The following is a 22,103-nucleotide window of genomic DNA, read 5'->3' on the forward strand; positions in this document are numbered from 1 at the left end:
CAACGAAGCTTAGTTTCAAGCATGCATTTAATATACGCTTACGAAAACCTCTTAAACTGTTACGACTTTTATGCTTGAAACCATCACGACGAAGTCTTAGGGTCCGTAGACCCGTGATGTACCGCTCCAGGGAGCTTTTTGAAAGGTTGGGTAGGTCCTTTCAGGGTCCGTAGACCCTCTACGCTGCCAGTTCTCAGCGTAAGAGTACAGCAAACTAGCCAGCTACTGTCTCTTCATGGGTCCGAAGACCCAAAAATATATTTGCTACTGACCACCTTAAGCGATGCTGGGGTGTCTGTAATTTTCGAGATTTTGTCCCCGGGACACCTAGTCCGGGGCATAAGCCGTGTACTACAAGGCCTAATTTTACTCTAATATACGCATATCAACTCGAAATCATAGGTTAAGATCATCGGCAGACACCACCAGACACCACTTTTGCTTCATAAGTTCGGACTATGGTCATACGACGAACTAAATCGGGGAGGGGACGTATGACCCAAATGGGGGCCGAAATGACCCACCGACACCTCAAACCATGCTCCTACGACAAAATAGAGGTAAAAACTACGATTTGGTGAAATTTTCATTTTTGACCTCGGAGCAAGGTACCCTCCCTATAGTAGGCAATGAACAAATGATCATGTTCCCAGGAGGGCAAAAGTTGGGAACTCGAGAGGAAAGCGCTAATGGCGCGCCTTACCTAGGGGCCCGTAGAGTAAAAAGGGTACCCCCAAAAAAGTTGTTGTTTGACGTTCTGGTTTCACTTTTCATCATCTAAAATGCGTTTTCTACACGTTTTCAGTGATTTTGGCGAAAAAAAATTTTTTGACTACTCGAGCTCTCCGGCCCGTTCGGTGACCATTTTTTGACAAAAGCTAGGGAGCTGCCCCTAGGTTTGGGGTGTCACAAAATTTTGAAAAGTGGTCAAAAAACCACTATCCAGAATCGGATGTAGAATCATTAGACGAACTTAAAATTGTTCTACGACCCATGTCTGCGACGTTTAGTTTTCGAGTTATGGCCCGCCGTAGGTCTGACGGAGAACTTTTGCTAAGCGCACTTTGATGTTTGTATGAAAAAGTACCCTACCTAGGGACGCGTAGAGCAAATTGGTACCCCCGGGCATGTTGTCGGTTGACTTTCTGGTTGCACTTTTCATCATCTAGGGTGTGTTTCTGACACGTTTTGAGGGTTTTTAGCGAAAAAAATTTTTTTGACTACTCGAGCTCTCCGGCCCGTTCGGTGCACTTTTTTGCAAAAAGCTAGGGAGCTGTCCCTAGGTTCGGGGTGTCACAAAATGATGAAAAGTGGTCAAAAAACCACTATCCAGAATCGGATAGAGAATGATTAGACGAGCTTAAAATTGTTCTACGACCCATGTCTGCGACGTTTAGTATTCGAGTTATGGCCCGCCGTAGGTCTGACCGAGCAATTTTTGTTCCGCGCACTTTGTGCACCGTGCACATTGATGTTTGTATGAAAAAGTACCCTACCTAGGGACGCGTAGAGCAAATTGGTACCCCCGGGCATGTTGTCGGTTGACTTTCTGGTTGCACTTTTCATCATCTAGGGTGTGTTTCTGACACGTTTTGAGGGTTTTTAGCGAAAAAAATTTTTTTGACTACTCGAGCTCTCCGGCCCGTTCGGTGCACTTTTTTGCAAAAAGCTAGGGAGCTGTCCCTAGGTTCGGGGTGTCACAAAATGATGAAAAGTGGTCAAAAAACCACTATCCAGAATCGGATAGAGAATGATTAGACGAGCTTAAAATTGTTCTACGACCCATGTCTGCGACGTTTAGTATTCGAGTTATGGCCCGCCGTAGGTCTGACCGAGCAATTTTTGTTCCGCGCACTTTGTGCACCGTGCACATTGATGTTTGTATGAAAAAGTACCCTACCTAGGGACGCGTAGAGCAAATTGGTACCCCCGGGCATGTTGTCGGTTGACTTTCTGGTTGCACTTTTCATCATCTAGGGTGTGTTTCTGACACGTTTTGAGGGTTTTTAGCGAAAAAAATTTTTTTGACTACTCGAGCTCTCCGGCCCGTTCGGTGCACTTTTTTGCAAAAAGCTAGGGAGCTGTCCCTAGGTTCGGGGTGTCACAAAATGATGAAAAGTGGTCAAAAAACCACTATCCAGAATCGGATAGAGAATGATTAGACGAGCTTAAAATTGTTCTACGACCCATGTCTGCGACGTTTAGTATTCGAGTTATGGCCCGCCGTAGGTCTGACCGAGCAATTTTGTTCCGCGCACTTTGTGCACCGTGCACATTGATGTTTGTATGAAAAAGTACCCTACCTAGGGACGCGTAGAGCAAATTGGTACCCCGGGCATGTTGTCGGTTGACTTTCTGGTTGCACTTTTCATCATCTAGGGTGTGTTTCTGACACGTTTTGAGGGTTTTTAGCGAAAAAAATTTTTTTGACTACTCGAGCTCTCCGGCCCGTTCGGTGCACTTTTTTGCAAAAAGCTAGGGAGCTGTCCCTAGGTTCGGGGTGTCACAAAATGATGAAAAGTGGTCAAAAAACCACTATCCAGAATCGGATAGAGAATGATTAGACGAGCTTAAAATTGTTCTACGACCCATGTCTGCGACGTTTAGTATTCGAGTTATGGCCCGCCGTAGGTCTGACCGAGCAATTTTTGTTCCGCGCACTTTGTGCACCGTGCACATTGATGTTTGTATGAAAAAGTACCCTACCTAGGGACGCGTAGAGCAAATTGGTACCCCCGGGCATGTTGTCGGTTGACTTTCTGGTTGCACTTTTCATCATCTAGGGTGTGTTTCTGACACGTTTTGAGGGTTTTTAGCGAAAAAAATTTTTTTGACTACTCGAGCTCTCCGGCCCGTTCGGTGCACTTTTTTGCAAAAAGCTAGGGAGCTGTCCCTAGGTTCGGGGTGTCACAAAATGATGAAAAGTGGTCAAAAAACCACTATCCAGAATCGGATAGAGAATGATTAGACGAGCTTAAAATTGTTCTACGACCCATGTCTGCGACGTTTAGTATTCGAGTTATGGCCCGCCGTAGGTCTGACCGAGCAATTTTGTACTGAAATGTATGGCGGATATATTATTACTCAAACAACATTGCCTTGTATCGTGTCCTACTTGGTCGGCACGGTAAGTATCGACTATAACAAGATTAAATGGATTGAGTGATAACATTTTAAGCCCATTTCCTAAGCCGTGCACCAAAATTGTGTACCGATCAGGGAAAGTACACTACGTACGCGTTCATGGATGTCCATGTTGGTACAAGTTGCCGGTCAGGATAGCCGTGCACCAAAATTGTGTACCGATCAGGGAAAGTACAACACGGAGGGCGCAGCCCGAGCGTACGCGTTCATGGATGTCCATGTTGGTACACATGCACCAAAATTGTGTACCGATCAGGGAAAGTACATACGTACGCGTTCATGGATGTCCATGTTGGTACAAGTTGCCGGTCAGGATAGCCGTGCACCAAAATTGTGTACCGATCAGGGAAAGTACAACACGGAGGGCGCAGCCCGAGCGTACGCGTTCATGGATGTCCATGTTGGTACACATGCACCAAAATTGTGTACCGATCAGGGAAAGTACAACACGGAGGGCGCAGCCCGAGCGTACGCGTTCATGGATGTCCATGTTGGTACACATGCACCAAAATTGTGTACCGATCAGGGAAAGTACAACACGGAGGGCGCAGCCCGAGCGTACGCGTTCATGGATGTCCATGTTGGTACACATGCACCAAAATTGTGTACCGATCAGGGAAAGTACACTACGTACGCGTTCATGGATGTCCATGTTGGTACACATGCACCAAAATTGTGTACCGATCAGGGAAAGTACACTACGTACGCGTTCATGGATGTCCATGTTGGTACAAGTTGCCGGTCAGGATAGCCGTGCACCAAAATTGTGTACCGATCAGGGAAAGTACAACACGGAGGGCGCAGCCCGAGCGTACGCGTTCATGGATGTCCATGTTGGTACACATGCACCAAAATTGTGTACCGATCAGGGAAAGTACAACACGGAGGGCGCAGCCCGAGCGTACGCGTTCATGGATGTCCATGTTGGTACACATGCACCAAAATTGTGTACCGATCAGGGAAAGTACACTACGTACGCGTTCATGGATGTCCATGTTGGTACACATGCACCAAAATTGTGTACCGATCAGGGAAAGTACACTACGTACGCGTTCATGGATGTCCATGTTGGTACAAGTTGCCGGTCAGGATAGCCGTGCACCAAAATTGTGTACCGATCAGGGAAAGTACAACACGGAGGGCGCAGCCCGAGCGTACGCGTTCATGGATGTCCATGTGGTACACATGCACCAAAATTGTGTACCGATCAGGGAAAGTACAACACGGAGGGCGCAGCCCGAGCGTACGCGTTCATGGATGTCCATGTTGGTACACATGCACCAAAATTGTGTACCGATCAGGGAAAGTACAACACGGAGGGCGCAGCCCGAGCGTACGCGTTCATGGATGTCCATGTTGGTACACATGCACCAAAATTGTGTACCGATCAGGGAAAGTACACTACGTACGCGTTCATGGATGTCCATGTTGGTACACATGCACCAAAATTGTGTACCGATCAGGGAAAGTAAACTACGTACGCGTTCATGGATGTCCATGTTGGTACAAGTTGCCGGTCAGGATAGCCGTGCACCAAAATTGTGTACCGATCAGGGAAAGTACAACACGGAGGGCGCAGCCCGAGCGTACGCGTTCATGGATGTCCATGTTGGTACACATGCACCAAAATTGGGTACCGATCAGGGAAAGTACAACACGGAGGGCGCAGCCCGAGCGTACGCGTTCATGGATGTCCATGTTGGTACACATGCACCAAAATTGTGTACCGATCAGGGAAAGTACAACACGGAGGGCGCAGCCCGAGCGTACGCGTTCATGGATGTCCATGTTGGTACACATGCACCAAAATTGTGTACCGATCAGGGAAAGTACACTACGTACGCGTTCATGGATGTCCATGTTGGTACACATGCACCAAAATTGTGTACCGATCAGGGAAAGTACACTACGTACGCGTTCATGGATGTCCATGTTGGTACAAGTTGCCGGTCAGGATAGCCGTGCACCAAAATTGTGTACCGATCAGGGAAAGTACAACACGGAGGGCGCAGCCCGAGCGTACGCGTTCATGGATGTCCATGTTGGTACACATGCACCAAAATTGTGTACCGATCAGGGAAAGTACAACACGGAGGGCGCAGCCCGAGCGTACGCGTTCATGGATGTCCATGTTGGTACACATGCACCAAAATTGTGTACCGATCAGGGAAAGTACAACACGGAGGGCGCAGCCCGAGCGTACGCGTTCATGGATGTCCATGTTGGTACAATCTACATGTACGTACCTAGTTTTTGTGTCAAAAGTTGCAATAAAGTGCTTGTATGCTTAAAATGCTTATCTCAACCGGTCACCTTTTGGCCTGCCCTTTTATAGACAGAAACCTAAAAAGATACGCCCGAGGGCGGTAGCCCGAGGGCGAAACTCGCGATTTTTGTGTTTTTCCATTCGCCCGGGACGACGAAATGAGCTCTGTGCACATCGTGCCGAAAACTGTCTTCTCCACCTTTGTTTTTGTCCGTCTGATCATAAAATCACCCTTATTTGTGTACCATTTGGAGTGCGCAGCCCAAACGTACGCGTTAATGTTAATGTTTGTATACACTACATGTATGTTCCTAGGATTTGGTAATTGAGTCAAACACACAATTCCCCGACCGTCGCGGACACCATTCTTGGACAGAAGTCCTAGTACGTAGAGTACTTTCCCTAGGTATGTGCCCGTTCGTGACTATCGTTGCGTGCATACGGACACGCTTGGGTATGTTTACCATACAAGGTTTACTAGGGAAACCTGCTTGCTCGACCATTGCCCTCCCGTCGCGGACACCATTCTTGGACAGAAGTCCTAGTACGTAGAGTACTTTCCCTAGGTATGTGCCCGTTCGTGACTATCGTTGCGTGCATACGGACACGCTTGGGTATGTTTACCATACAAGGTTTACTAGGGAAACCTGCTTGCTCGACCATTGCCCTCCCGTCGCGGACACCATTCTTGGACAGAAGTCCTAGTACGTAGAGTACTTTCCCTAGGTATGTGCCCGTTCGTGACTATCGTTGCGTGCATACGGACACGCTTGGGTATGTTTACCATACAAGGTTTACTAGGGAAACCTGCTTGCTCGACCATTGCCCTCCCGTCGCGGACACCATTCTTGGACAGAAGTCCTAGTACGTAGAGTACTTTCCCTAGGTATGTGCCCGTTCGTGACTATCGTTGCGTGCATACGGACACGCTTGGGTATGTTTACCATACAAGGTTTACTAGGGAAACCTGCTTGCTCGACCATTGCCCTCCCGTCGCGGACACCATTCTTGGACAGAAGTCCTAGTACGTAGAGTACTTTCCCTAGGTATGTGCCCGTTCGTGACTATCGTTGCGTGCATACGGACACGCTTGGGTATGTTTACCATACAAGGTTTACTAGGGAAACCTGCTTGCTCGACCATTGCCCTCCCGTCGCGGACACCATTCTTGGACAGAAGTCCTAGTACGTAGAGTACTTTCCCTAGGTATGTGCCCGTTCGTGACTATCGTTGCGTGCATACGGACACGCTTGGGTATGTTTACCATACAAGGTTTACTAGGGAAACCTGCTTGCTCGACCATTGCCCTCCCGTCGCGGACACCATTCTTGGACAGAAGTCCTAGTACGTAGAGTACTTTCCCTAGGTATGTGCCCGTTCGTGACTATCGTTGCGTGCATACGGACACGCTTGGGTATGTTTACCATACAAGGTTTACTAGGGAAACCTGCTTGCTCGACCATTGCCCTCCCGTCGCGGACACCATTCTTGGACAGAAGTCCTAGTACGTAGAGTACTTTCCCTAGGTATGTGCCCGTTCGTGACTATCGTTGCGTGCATACGGACACGCTTGGGTATGTTTACCATACAAGGTTTACTAGGGAAACCTGCTTGCTCGACCATTGCCCTCCCGTCGCGGACACCATTCTTGGACAGAAGTCCTAGTACGTAGAGTACTTTCCCTAGGTATGTGCCCGTTCGTGACTATCGTTGCGTGCATACGGACACGCTTGGGTATGTTTACCATACAAGGTTTACTAGGGAAACCTGCTTGCTCGACCATTGCCCTCCCGTCGCGGACACCATTCTTGGACAGAAGTCCTAGTACGTAGAGTACTTTCCCTAGGTATGTGCCCGTTCGTGACTATCGTTGCGTGCATACGGACACGCTTGGGTATGTTTACCATACAAGGTTTACTAGGGAAACCTGCTTGCTCGACCATTGCCCTCCCGTCGCGGACACCATTCTTGGACAGAAGTCCTAGTACGTAGAGTACTTTCCCTAGGTATGTGCCCGTTCGTGACTATCGTTGCGTGCATACGGACACGCTTGGGTATGTTTACCATACAAGGTTTACTAGGGAAACCTGCTTGCTCGACCATTGCCCTCCCGTCGCGGACACCATTCTTGGACAGAAGTCCTAGTACGTAGAGTACTTTCCCTAGGTATGTGCCCGTTCGTGACTATCGTTGCGTGCATACGGACACGCTTGGGTATGTTTACCATACAAGGTTTACTAGGGAAACCTGCTTGCTCGACCATTGCCCTCCCGTCGCGGACACCATTCTTGGACAGAAGTCCTAGTACGTAGAGTACTTTCCCTAGGTATGTGCCCGTTCGTGACTATCGTTGCGTGCATACGGACACGCTTGGGTATGTTTACCATACAAGGTTTACTAGGGAAACCTGCTTGCTCGACCATTGCCCTCCCGTCGCGGACACCATTCTTGGACAGAAGTCCTAGTACGTAGAGTACTTTCCCTAGGTATGTGCCCGTTCGTGACTATCGTTGCGTGCATACGGACACGCTTGGGTATGTTTACCATACAAGGTTTACTAGGGAAACCTGCTTGCTCGACCATTGCCCTCCCGTCGCGGACACCATTCTTGGACAGAAGTCCTAGTACGTAGAGTACTTTCCCTAGGTATGTGCCCGTTCGTGACTATCGTTGCGTGCATACGGACACGCTTGGGTATGTTTACCATACAAGGTTTACTAGGGAAACCTGCTTGCTCGACCATTGCCCTCCCGTCGCGGACACCATTCTTGGACAGAAGTCCTAGTACGTAGAGTACTTTCCCTAGGTATGTGCCCGTTCGTGACTATCGTTGCGTGCATACGGACACGCTTGGGTATGTTTACCATACAAGGTTTACTAGGGAAACCTGCTTGCTCGACCATTGCCCTCCCGTCGCGGACACCATTCTTGGACAGAAGTCCTAGTACGTAGAGTACTTTCCCTAGGTATGTGCCCGTTCGTGACTATCGTTGCGTGCATACGGACACGCTTGGGTATGTTTACCATACAAGGTTTACTAGGGAAACCTGCTTGCTCGACCATTGCCCTCCCGTCGCGGACACCATTCTTGGACAGAAGTCCTAGTACGTAGAGTACTTTCCCTAGGTATGTGCCCGTTCGTGACTATCGTTGCGTGCATACGGACACGCTTGGGTATGTTTACCATACAAGGTTTACTAGGGAAACCAGGAAGGAATTCTAGGCACACGTTTTGTTCCATCCACAGTAACTTTCGTTCTCTTAAGGTAGCTATTTAACTTGTTTGCCATGATAAGCAACCTGCTTCCCCGACCGTCGCGGACACCATTCTTGGACAGAAGTCCTAGTACGTAGAGTACTTTCCCTAGGTATGTGCCCGTTCGTGACTATCGTTGCGTGCATACGGACACGCTTGGGTATGTTTACCATACAAGGTTTACTAGGGAAACCTGCTTGCTCGACCATTGCCCTCCCGTCGCGGACACCATTCTTGGACAGAAGTCCTAGTACGTAGAGTACTTTCCCTAGGTATGTGCCCGTTCGTGACTATCGTTGCGTGCATACGGACACGCTTGGGTATGTTTACCATACAAGGTTTACTAGGGAAACCTGCTTGCTCGACCATTGCCCTCCCGTCGCGGACACCATTCTTGGACAGAAGTCCTAGTACGTAGAGTACTTTCCCTAGGTATGTGCCCGTTCGTGACTATCGTTGCGTGCATACGGACACGCTTGGGTATGTTTACCATACAAGGTTTACTAGGGAAACCTGCTTGCTCGACCATTGCCCTCCCGTCGCGGACACCATTCTTGGACAGAAGTCCTAGTACGTAGAGTACTTTCCCTAGGTATGTGCCCGTTCGTGACTATCGTTGCGTGCATACGGACACGCTTGGGTATGTTTACCATACAAGGTTTACTAGGGAAACCTGCTTGCTCGACCATTGCCCTCCCGTCGCGGACACCATTCTTGGACAGAAGTCCTAGTACGTAGAGTACTTTCCCTAGGTATGTGCCCGTTCGTGACTATCGTTGCGTGCATACGGACACGCTTGGGTATGTTTACCATACAAGGTTTACTAGGGAAACCTGCTTGCTCGACCATTGCCCTCCCGTCGCGGACACCATTCTTGGACAGAAGTCCTAGTACGTAGAGTACTTTCCCTAGGTATGTGCCCGTTCGTGACTATCGTTGCGTGCATACGGACACGCTTGGGTATGTTTACCATACAAGGTTTACTAGGGAAACCTGCTTGCTCGACCATTGCCCTCCCGTCGCGGACACCATTCTTGGACAGAAGTCCTAGTACGTAGAGTACTTTCCCTAGGTATGTGCCCGTTCGTGACTATCGTTGCGTGCATACGGACACGCTTGGGTATGTTTACCATACAAGGTTTACTAGGGAAACCTGCTTGCTCGACCATTGCCCTCCCGTCGCGGACACCATTCTTGGACAGAAGTCCTAGTACGTAGAGTACTTTCCCTAGGTATGTGCCCGTTCGTGACTATCGTTGCGTGCATACGGACACGCTTGGGTATGTTTACCATACAAGGTTTACTAGGGAAACCTGCTTGCTCGACCATTGCCCTCCCGTCGCGGACACCATTCTTGGACAGAAGTCCTAGTACGTAGAGTACTTTCCCTAGGTATGTGCCCGTTCGTGACTATCGTTGCGTGCATACGGACACGCTTGGGTATGTTTACCATACAAGGTTTACTAGGGAAACCTGCTTGCTCGACCATTGCCCTCCCGTCGCGGACACCATTCTTGGACAGAAGTCCTAGTACGTAGAGTACTTTCCCTAGGTATGTGCCCGTTCGTGACTATCGTTGCGTGCATACGGACACGCTTGGGTATGTTTACCATACAAGGTTTACTAGGGAAACCTGCTTGCTCGACCATTGCCCTCCCGTCGCGGACACCATTCTTGGACAGAAGTCCTAGTACGTAGAGTACTTTCCCTAGGTATGTGCCCGTTCGTGACTATCGTTGCGTGCATACGGACACGCTTGGGTATGTTTACCATACAAGGTTTACTAGGGAAACCTGCTTGCTCGACCATTGCCCTCCCGTCGCGGACACCATTCTTGGACAGAAGTCCTAGTACGTAGAGTACTTTCCCTAGGTATGTGCCCGTTCGTGACTATCGTTGCGTGCATACGGACACGCTTGGGTATGTTTACCATACAAGGTTTACTAGGGAAACCTGCTTGCTCGACCATTGCCCTCCCGTCGCGGACACCATTCTTGGACAGAAGTCCTAGTACGTAGAGTACTTTCCCTAGGTATGTGCCCGTTCGTGACTATCGTTGCGTGCATACGGACACGCTTGGGTATGTTTACCATACAAGGTTTACTAGGGAAACCTGCTTGCTCGACCATTGCCCTCCCGTCGCGGACACCATTCTTGGACAGAAGTCCTAGTACGTAGAGTACTTTCCCTAGGTATGTGCCCGTTCGTGACTATCGTTGCGTGCATACGGACACGCTTGGGTATGTTTACCATACAAGGTTTACTAGGGAAACCTGCTTGCTCGACCATTGCCCTCCCGTCGCGGACACCATTCTTGGACAGAAGTCCTAGTACGTAGAGTACTTTCCCTAGGTATGTGCCCGTTCGTGACTATCGTTGCGTGCATACGGACACGCTTGGGTATGTTTACCATACAAGGTTTACTAGGGAAACCTGCTTGCTCGACCATTGCCCTCCCGTCGCGGACACCATTCTTGGACAGAAGTCCTAGTACGTAGAGTACTTTCCCTAGGTATGTGCCCGTTCGTGACTATCGTTGCGTGCATACGGACACGCTTGGGTATGTTTACCATACAAGGTTTACTAGGGAAACCTGCTTGCTCGACCATTGCCCTCCCGTCGCGGACACCATTCTTGGACAGAAGTCCTAGTACGTAGAGTACTTTCCCTAGGTATGTGCCCGTTCGTGACTATCGTTGCGTGCATACGGACACGCTTGGGTATGTTTACCATACAAGGTTTACTAGGGAAACCTGCTTGCTCGACCATTGCCCTCCCGTCGCGGACACCATTCTTGGACAGAAGTCCTAGTACGTAGAGTACTTTCCCTAGGTATGTGCCCGTTCGTGACTATCGTTGCGTGCATACGGACACGCTTGGGTATGTTTACCATACAAGGTTTACTAGGGAAACCTGCTTGCTCGACCATTGCCCTCCCGTCGCGGACACCATTCTTGGACAGAAGTCCTAGTACGTAGAGTACTTTCCCTAGGTATGTGCCCGTTCGTGACTATCGTTGCGTGCATACGGACACGCTTGGGTATGTTTACCATACAAGGTTTACTAGGGAAACCTGCTTGCTCGACCATTGCCCTCCCGTCGCGGACACCATTCTTGGACAGAAGTCCTAGTACGTAGAGTACTTTCCCTAGGTATGTGCCCGTTCGTGACTATCGTTGCGTGCATACGGACACGCTTGGGTATGTTTACCATACAAGGTTTACTAGGGAAACCAGGAAGGAATTCTAGGCACACGTTTTGTTCCATCCACAGTAACTTTCGTTCTCTTAAGGTAGCTATTTAACTTGTTTGCCATGATAAGCAACCTGCTTCCCCGACCGTCGCGGACACCATTCTTGGACAGAAGTCCTAGTACGTAGAGTACTTTCCCTAGGTATGTGCCCGTTCGTGACTATCGTTGCGTGCATACGGACACGCTTGGGTATGTTTACCATACAAGGTTTACTAGGGAAACCTGCTTGCTCGACCATTGCCCTCCCGTCGCGGACACCATTCTTGGACAGAAGTCCTAGTACGTAGAGTACTTTCCCTAGGTATGTGCCCGTTCGTGACTATCGTTGCGTGCATACGGACACGCTTGGGTATGTTTACCATACAAGGTTTACTAGGGAAACCTGCTTGCTCGACCATTGCCCTCCCGTCGCGGACACCATTCTTGGACAGAAGTCCTAGTACGTAGAGTACTTTCCCTAGGTATGTGCCCGTTCGTGACTATCGTTGCGTGCATACGGACACGCTTGGGTATGTTTACCATACAAGGTTTACTAGGGAAACCTGCTTGCTCGACCATTGCCCTCCCGTCGCGGACACCATTCTTGGACAGAAGTCCTAGTACGTAGAGTACTTTCCCTAGGTATGTGCCCGTTCGTGACTATCGTTGCGTGCATACGGACACGCTTGGGTATGTTTACCATACAAGGTTTACTAGGGAAACCTGCTTGCTCGACCATTGCCCTCCCGTCGCGGACACCATTCTTGGACAGAAGTCCTAGTACGTAGAGTACTTTCCCTAGGTATGTGCCCGTTCGTGACTATCGTTGCGTGCATACGGACACGCTTGGGTATGTTTACCATACAAGGTTTACTAGGGAAACCTGCTTGCTCGACCATTGCCCTCCCGTCGCGGACACCATTCTTGGACAGAAGTCCTAGTACGTAGAGTACTTTCCCTAGGTATGTGCCCGTTCGTGACTATCGTTGCGTGCATACGGACACGCTTGGGTATGTTTACCATACAAGGTTTACTAGGGAAACCTGCTTGCTCGACCATTGCCCTCCCGTCGCGGACACCATTCTTGGACAGAAGTCCTAGTACGTAGAGTACTTTCCCTAGGTATGTGCCCGTTCGTGACTATCGTTGCGTGCATACGGACACGCTTGGGTATGTTTACCATACAAGGTTTACTAGGGAAACCTGCTTGCTCGACCATTGCCCTCCCGTCGCGGACACCATTCTTGGACAGAAGTCCTAGTACGTAGAGTACTTTCCCTAGGTATGTGCCCGTTCGTGACTATCGTTGCGTGCATACGGACACGCTTGGGTATGTTTACCATACAAGGTTTACTAGGGAAACCTGCTTGCTCGACCATTGCCCTCCCGTCGCGGACACCATTCTTGGACAGAAGTCCTAGTACGTAGAGTACTTTCCCTAGGTATGTGCCCGTTCGTGACTATCGTTGCGTGCATACGGACACGCTTGGGTATGTTTACCATACAAGGTTTACTAGGGAAACCTGCTTGCTCGACCATTGCCCTCCCGTCGCGGACACCATTCTTGGACAGAAGTCCTAGTACGTAGAGTACTTTCCCTAGGTATGTGCCCGTTCGTGACTATCGTTGCGTGCATACGGACACGCTTGGGTATGTTTACCATACAAGGTTTACTAGGGAAACCTGCTTGCTCGACCATTGCCCTCCCGTCGCGGACACCATTCTTGGACAGAAGTCCTAGTACGTAGAGTACTTTCCCTAGGTATGTGCCCGTTCGTGACTATCGTTGCGTGCATACGGACACGCTTGGGTATGTTTACCATACAAGGTTTACTAGGGAAACCTGCTTGCTCGACCATTGCCCTCCCGTCGCGGACACCATTCTTGGACAGAAGTCCTAGTACGTAGAGTACTTTCCCTAGGTATGTGCCCGTTCGTGACTATCGTTGCGTGCATACGGACACGCTTGGGTATGTTTACCATACAAGGTTTACTAGGGAAACCTGCTTGCTCGACCATTGCCCTCCCGTCGCGGACACCATTCTTGGACAGAAGTCCTAGTACGTAGAGTACTTTCCCTAGGTATGTGCCCGTTCGTGACTATCGTTGCGTGCATACGGACACGCTTGGGTATGTTTACCATACAAGGTTTACTAGGGAAACCTGCTTGCTCGACCATTGCCCTCCCGTCGCGGACACCATTCTTGGACAGAAGTCCTAGTACGTAGAGTACTTTCCCTAGGTATGTGCCCGTTCGTGACTATCGTTGCGTGCATACGGACACGCTTGGGTATGTTTACCATACAAGGTTTACTAGGGAAACCTGCTTGCTCGACCATTGCCCTCCCGTCGCGGACACCATTCTTGGACAGAAGTCCTAGTACGTAGAGTACTTTCCCTAGGTATGTGCCCGTTCGTGACTATCGTTGCGTGCATACGGACACGCTTGGGTATGTTTACCATACAAGGTTTACTAGGGAAACCTGCTTGCTCGACCATTGCCCTCCCGTCGCGGACACCATTCTTGGACAGAAGTCCTAGTACGTAGAGTACTTTCCCTAGGTATGTGCCCGTTCGTGACTATCGTTGCGTGCATACGGACACGCTTGGGTATGTTTACCATACAAGGTTTACTAGGGAAACCTGCTTGCTCGACCATTGCCCTCCCGTCGCGGACACCATTCTTGGACAGAAGTCCTAGTACGTAGAGTACTTTCCCTAGGTATGTGCCCGTTCGTGACTATCGTTGCGTGCATACGGACACGCTTGGGTATGTTTACCATACAAGGTTTACTAGGGAAACCTGCTTGCTCGACCATTGCCCTCCCGTCGCGGACACCATTCTTGGACAGAAGTCCTAGTACGTAGAGTACTTTCCCTAGGTATGTGCCCGTTCGTGACTATCGTTGCGTGCATACGGACACGCTTGGGTATGTTTACCATACAAGGTTTACTAGGGAAACCTGCTTGCTCGACCATTGCCCTCCCGTCGCGGACACCATTCTTGGACAGAAGTCCTAGTACGTAGAGTACTTTCCCTAGGTATGTGCCCGTTCGTGACTATCGTTGCGTGCATACGGACACGCTTGGGTATGTTTACCATACAAGGTTTACTAGGGAAACCTGCTTGCTCGACCATTGCCCTCCCGTCGCGGACACCATTCTTGGACAGAAGTCCTAGTACGTAGAGTACTTTCCCTAGGTATGTGCCCGTTCGTGACTATCGTTGCGTGCATACGGACACGCTTGGGTATGTTTACCATACAAGGTTTACTAGGGAAACCTGCTTGCTCGACCATTGCCCTCCCGTCGCGGACACCATTCTTGGACAGAAGTCCTAGTACGTAGAGTACTTTCCCTAGGTATGTGCCCGTTCGTGACTATCGTTGCGTGCATACGGACACGCTTGGGTATGTTTACCATACAAGGTTTACTAGGGAAACCAGGAAGGAATTCTAGGCACACGTTTTGTTCCATCCACAGTAACTTTCGTTCTCTTAAGGTAGCTATTTAACTTGTTTGCCATGATAAGCAACCTGCTTCCCCGACCGTCGCGGACACCATTCTTGGACAGAAGTCCTAGTACGTAGAGTACTTTCCCTAGGTATGTGCCCGTTCGTGACTATCGTTGCGTGCATACGGACACGCTTGGGTATGTTTACCATACAAGGTTTACTAGGGAAACCTGCTTGCTCGACCATTGCCCTCCCGTCGCGGACACCATTCTTGGACAGAAGTCCTAGTACGTAGAGTACTTTCCCTAGGTATGTGCCCGTTCGTGACTATCGTTGCGTGCATACGGACACGCTTGGGTATGTTTACCATACAAGGTTTACTAGGGAAACCTGCTTGCTCGACCATTGCCCTCCCGTCGCGGACACCATTCTTGGACAGAAGTCCTAGTACGTAGAGTACTTTCCCTAGGTATGTGCCCGTTCGTGACTATCGTTGCGTGCATACGGACACGCTTGGGTATGTTTACCATACAAGGTTTACTAGGGAAACCTGCTTGCTCGACCATTGCCCTCCCGTCGCGGACACCATTCTTGGACAGAAGTCCTAGTACGTAGAGTACTTTCCCTAGGTATGTGCCCGTTCGTGACTATCGTTGCGTGCATACGGACACGCTTGGGTATGTTTACCATACAAGGTTTACTAGGGAAACCTGCTTGCTCGACCATTGCCCTCCCGTCGCGGACACCATTCTTGGACAGAAGTCCTAGTACGTAGAGTACTTTCCCTAGGTATGTGCCCGTTCGTGACTATCGTTGCGTGCATACGGACACGCTTGGGTATGTTTACCATACAAGGTTTACTAGGGAAACCTGCTTGCTCGACCATTGCCCTCCCGTCGCGGACACCATTCTTGGACAGAAGTCCTAGTACGTAGAGTACTTTCCCTAGGTATGTGCCCGTTCGTGACTATCGTTGCGTGCATACGGACACGCTTGGGTATGTTTACCATACAAGGTTTACTAGGGAAACCTGCTTGCTCGACCATTGCCCTCCCGTCGCGGACACCATTCTTGGACAGAAGTCCTAGTACGTAGAGTACTTTCCCTAGGTATGTGCCCGTTCGTGACTATCGTTGCGTGCATACGGACACGCTTGGGTATGTTTACCATACAAGGTTTACTAGGGAAACCTGCTTGCTCGACCATTGCCCTCCCGTCGCGGACACCATTCTTGGACAGAAGTCCTAGTACGTAGAGTACTTTCCCTAGGTATGTGCCCGTTCGTGACTATCGTTGCGTGCATACGGACACGCTTGGGTATGTTTACCATACAAGGTTTACTAGGGAAACCTGCTTGCTCGACCATTGCCCTCCCGTCGCGGACACCATTCTTGGACAGAAGTCCTAGTACGTAGAGTACTTTCCCTAGGTATGTGCCCGTTCGTGACTATCGTTGCGTGCATACGGACACGCTTGGGTATGTTTACCATACAAGGTTTACTAGGGAAACCTGCTTGCTCGACCATTGCCCTCCCGTCGCGGACACCATTCTTGGACAGAAGTCCTAGTACGTAGAGTACTTTCCCTAGGTATGTGCCCGTTCGTGACTATCGTTGCGTGCATACGGACACGCTTGGGTATGTTTACCATACAAGGTTTACTAGGGAAACCTGCTTGCTCGACCATTGCCCTCCCGTCGCGGACACCATTCTTGGACAGAAGTCCTAGTACGTAGAGTACTTTCCCTAGGTATGTGCCCGTTCGTGACTATCGTTGCGTGCATACGGACACGCTTGGGTATGTTTACCATACAAGGTTTACTAGGGAAACCTGCTTGCTCGACCATTGCCCTCCCGTCGCGGACACCATTCTTGGACAGAAGTCCTAGTACGTAGAGTACTTTCCCTAGGTATGTGCCCGTTCGTGACTATCGTTGCGTGCATACGGACACGCTTGGGTATGTTTACCATACAAGGTTTACTAGGGAAACCTGCTTGCTCGACCATTGCCCTCCCGTCGCGGACACCATTCTTGGACAGAAGTCCTAGTACGTAGAGTACTTTCCCTAGGTATGTGCCCGTTCGTGACTATCGTTGCGTGCATACGGACACGCTTGGGTATGTTTACCATACAAGGTTTACTAGGGAAACCTGCTTGCTCGACCATTGCCCTCCCGTCGCGGACACCATTCTTGGACAGAAGTCCTAGTACGTAGAGTACTTTCCCTAGGTATGTGCCCGTTCGTGACTATCGTTGCGTGCATACGGACACGCTTGGGTATGTTTACCATACAAGGTTTACTAGGGAAACCAGGAAGGAATTCTAGGCACACGTTTTGTTCCATCCACAGTAACTTTCGTTCTCTTAAGGTAGCTATTTAACTTGTTTGCCATGATAAGAAACCTGCTTCCCGACCGTCGCGGACACCATTCTTGGACAGAAGTCCTAGTACGTAGAGTACTTTCCCTAGGTATGTGCCCGTTCGTGACTATCGTTGCGTGCATACGGACACGCTTGGGTATGTTTACCATACAAGGTTTACTAGGGAAACCAGGAAGGAATTCTAGGCACACGTTTTGTTCCATCCACAGTAACTTTCGTTCTCTTAAGGTAGCTATTTAACTTGTTTGCCATGATAAGCAACCTGCTTCCCCGACCGTCGCGGACACCATTCTTGGACAGAAGTCCTAGTACGTAGAGTACTTTCCCTAGGTATGTGCCCGTTCGTGACTATCGTTGCGTGCATACGGACACGCTTGGGTATGTTTACCATACAAGGTTTACTAGGGAAACCTGCTTGCTCGACCATTGCCCTCCCGTCGCGGACACCATTCTTGGACAGAAGTCCTAGTACGTAGAGTACTTTCCCTAGGTATGTGCCCGTTCGTGACTATCGTTGCGTGCATACGGACACGCTTGGGTATGTTTACCATACAAGGTTTACTAGGGAAACCTGCTTGCTCGACCATTGCCCTCCCGTCGCGGACACCATTCTTGGACAGAAGTCCTAGTACGTAGAGTACTTTCCCTAGGTATGTGCCCGTTCGTGACTATCGTTGCGTGCATACGGACACGCTTGGGTATGTTTACCATACAAGGTTTACTAGGGAAACCTGCTTGCTCGACCATTGCCCTCCCGTCGCGGACACCATTCTTGGACAGAAGTCCTAGTACGTAGAGTACTTTCCCTAGGTATGTGCCCGTTCGTGACTATCGTTGCGTGCATACGGACACGCTTGGGTATGTTTACCATACAAGGTTTACTAGGGAAACCAGGAAGGAATTCTAGGCACACGTTTTGTTCCATCCACAGTAACTTTCGTTCTCTTAAGGTAGCTATTTAACTTGTTTGCCATGATAAGCAACCTGCTTCCCCGACCGTCGCGGACACCATTCTTGGACAGAAGTCCTAGTACGTAGAGTACTTTCCCTAGGTATGTGCCCGTTCGTGACTATCGTTGCGTGCATACGGACACGCTTGGGTATGTTTACCATACAAGGTTTACTAGGGAAACCTGCTTGCTCGACCATTGCCCTCCCGTCGCGGACACCATTCTTGGACAGAAGTCCTAGTACGTAGAGTACTTTCCCTAGGTATGTGCCCGTTCGTGACTATCGTTGCGTGCATACGGACACGCTTGGGTATGTTTACCATACAAGGTTTACTAGGGAAACCTGCTTGCTCGACCATTGCCCTCCCGTCGCGGACACCATTCTTGGACAGAAGTCCTAGTACGTAGAGTACTTTCCCTAGGTATGTGCCCGTTCGTGACTATCGTTGCGTGCATACGGACACGCTTGGGTATGTTTACCATACAAGGTTTACTAGGGAAACCTGCTTGCTCGACCATTGCCCTCCCGTCGCGGACACCATTCTTGGACAGAAGTCCTAGTACGTAGAGTACTTTCCCTAGGTATGTGCCCGTTCGTGACTATCGTTGCGTGCATACGGACACGCTTGGGTATGTTTACCATACAAGGTTTACTAGGGAAACCTGCTTGCTCGACCATTGCCCTCCCGTCGCGGACACCATTCTTGGACAGAAGTCCTAGTACGTAGAGTACTTTCCCTAGGTATGTGCCCGTTCGTGACTATCGTTGCGTGCATACGGACACGCTTGGGTATGTTTACCATACAAGGTTTACTAGGGAAACCTGCTTGCTCGACCATTGCCCTCCCGTCGCGGACACCATTCTTGGACAGAAGTCCTAGTACGTAGAGTACTTTCCCTAGGTATGTGCCCGTTCGTGACTATCGTTGCGTGCATACGGACACGCTTGGGTATGTTTACCATACAAGGTTTACTAGGGAAACCTGCTTGCTCGACCATTGCCCTCCCGTCGCGGACACCATTCTTGGACAGAAGTCCTAGTACGTAGAGTACTTTCCCTAGGTATGTGCCCGTTCGTGACTATCGTTGCGTGCATACGGACACGCTTGGGTATGTTTACCATACAAGGTTTACTAGGGAAACCTGCTTGCTCGACCATTGCCCTCCCGTCGCGGACACCATTCTTGGACAGAAGTCCTAGTACGTAGAGTACTTTCCCTAGGTATGTGCCCGTTCGTGACTATCGTTGCGTGCATACGGACACGCTTGGGTATGTTTACCATACAAGGTTTACTAGGGAAACCTGCTTGCTCGACCATTGCCCTCCCGTCGCGGACACCATTCTTGGACAGAAGTCCTAGTACGTAGAGTACTTTCCCTAGGTATGTGCCCGTTCGTGACTATCGTTGCGTGCATACGGACACGCTTGGGTATGTTTACCATACAAGGTTTACTAGGGAAACCTGCTTGCTCGACCATTGCCCTCCCGTCGCGGACACCATTCTTGGACAGAAGTCCTAGTACGTAGAGTACTTTCCCTAGGTATGTGCCCGTTCGTGACTATCGTTGCGTGCATACGGACACGCTTGGGTATGTTTACCATACAAGGTTTACTAGGGAAACCTGCTTGCTCGACCATTGCCCTCCCGTCGCGGACACCATTCTTGGACAGAAGTCCTAGTACGTAGAGTACTTTCCCTAGGTATGTGCCCGTTCGTGACTATCGTTGCGTGCATACGGACACGCTTGGGTATGTTTACCATACAAGGTTTACTAGGGAAACCTGGAAGGAATTCTAGGCACACGTTTTGTTCCATCCACAGTAACTTCGTTCTCTTAGGTAGCTATTTAACTTGTTTGCCATGATAAGCAACCTGCTTCCCGACCGTCGCGGACACCATTCTTGGACAGAAGTCCTAGTACGTAGAGTACTTTCCCTAGGTATGTGCCCGTTCGTGACTATCGTTGCGTGCATACGGACACGCTTGGGTATGTTTACCATACAAGGTTTACTAGGGAAACCAGGAAGGAATTCTAGGCACACGTTTTGTTCCATCCACAGTAACTTTCGTTCTCTTAAGGTAGCTATTTAACTGTTTGCCATGATAAGCAACCTGCTTCCCCGACCGTCGCGGACACCATTCTTGGACAGAAGTCCTAGTACGTAGAGTACTTTCCCTAGGTATGTGCCCGTTCGTGACTATCGTTGCGTGCATACGGACACGCTTGGGTATGTTTACCATACAAGGTTTACTAGGGAAACCTGCTTGCTCGACCATTGCCCTCCCGTCGCGGACACCATTCTTGGACAGAAGTCCTAGTACGTAGCGTTCTTTATTGTACTTGATCAGTTTGTATTGCCTTCGCTTTGTTCCATCGACACTTGCTACTGCTCACTAAGGGGTTTTTGTTTGTGATGTGTACGATAAGCCACCGTCTATCCTATCCGGCACTTTATCAACACTTTTCACCCAAGTCATAGGAACGTAGTGTACTTTCCCTGATCGGTACACAATTTTGGTGCACGGCTATCCTGACCGGCAACTTGTACCAACATGGACATCCATGAACGCGTACGCTCGGGCTGCGCCCTCCGTGTTGTACTTTCCCTGATCGGTACACAATTTGGTGCACGGCTATCCTGACCGGCAACTTGTACCAACATGGACATCCATGAACGCGTACGCTCGGGCTGCGCCCTCCGTGTTGTACTTTCCCTGATCGGTACACAATTTTGGTGCACGGCTATCCTGACCGGCAACTTGTACCAACATGGACATCCATGAACGCGTACGCTCGGGCTGCGCCCTCCGTGTTGTACTTTCCCTGATCGGTACACAATTTTGGTGCACGGCTATCCTGACCGGCAACTTGTACCAACATGGACATCCATGAACGCGTACGCTCGGGCTGCGCCCTCCGTGTTGTACTTTCCCTGATCGGTACACAATTTTGGTGCACGGCTATCCTGACCGGCACTAAATCGTCACTTTTCGTCCATAACCTAGGAACGTCGTGTAGGTTTCATCATTTTTATGTTTGATTCGGTTAATATGATTGAAAAATACGCTAAGTCCCAGAAATCTGAACTCGAATACTTCCTCCATGTTGCGCCAAAAGCTACTGACCAACGCCTAGCTTGAGACCCATTTATAGTTTAATTTCCATTAATAGTTTTGAAAAATACGCTAAGTCCCAGAAATCTGAACTCGAATACTTCCTCCATGTTGCGCCAAAAGCTACTGACCAACGCCTAGCTTGAGACCCATTTATAGTTTAATTTCCATTAATAGTTTTGAAAAATACGCTAAGTCCCAGAAATCTGAACTCGAATACTTCCTCCATGTTGCGCCAAAAGCTACTGACCAACGCCTAGCTTGAGACCCATTTATAGTTTAATTTCCATTAATAGTTTTGA

The sequence above is a fragment of the Anopheles merus genome, unplaced genomic scaffold (genome assembly GCF_017562075.2).
Source record: "Anopheles merus strain MAF unplaced genomic scaffold, AmerM5.1 LNR4000076, whole genome shotgun sequence".
NCBI classification, from domain to species: domain Eukaryota; kingdom Metazoa; phylum Arthropoda; class Insecta; order Diptera; family Culicidae; genus Anopheles; species Anopheles merus.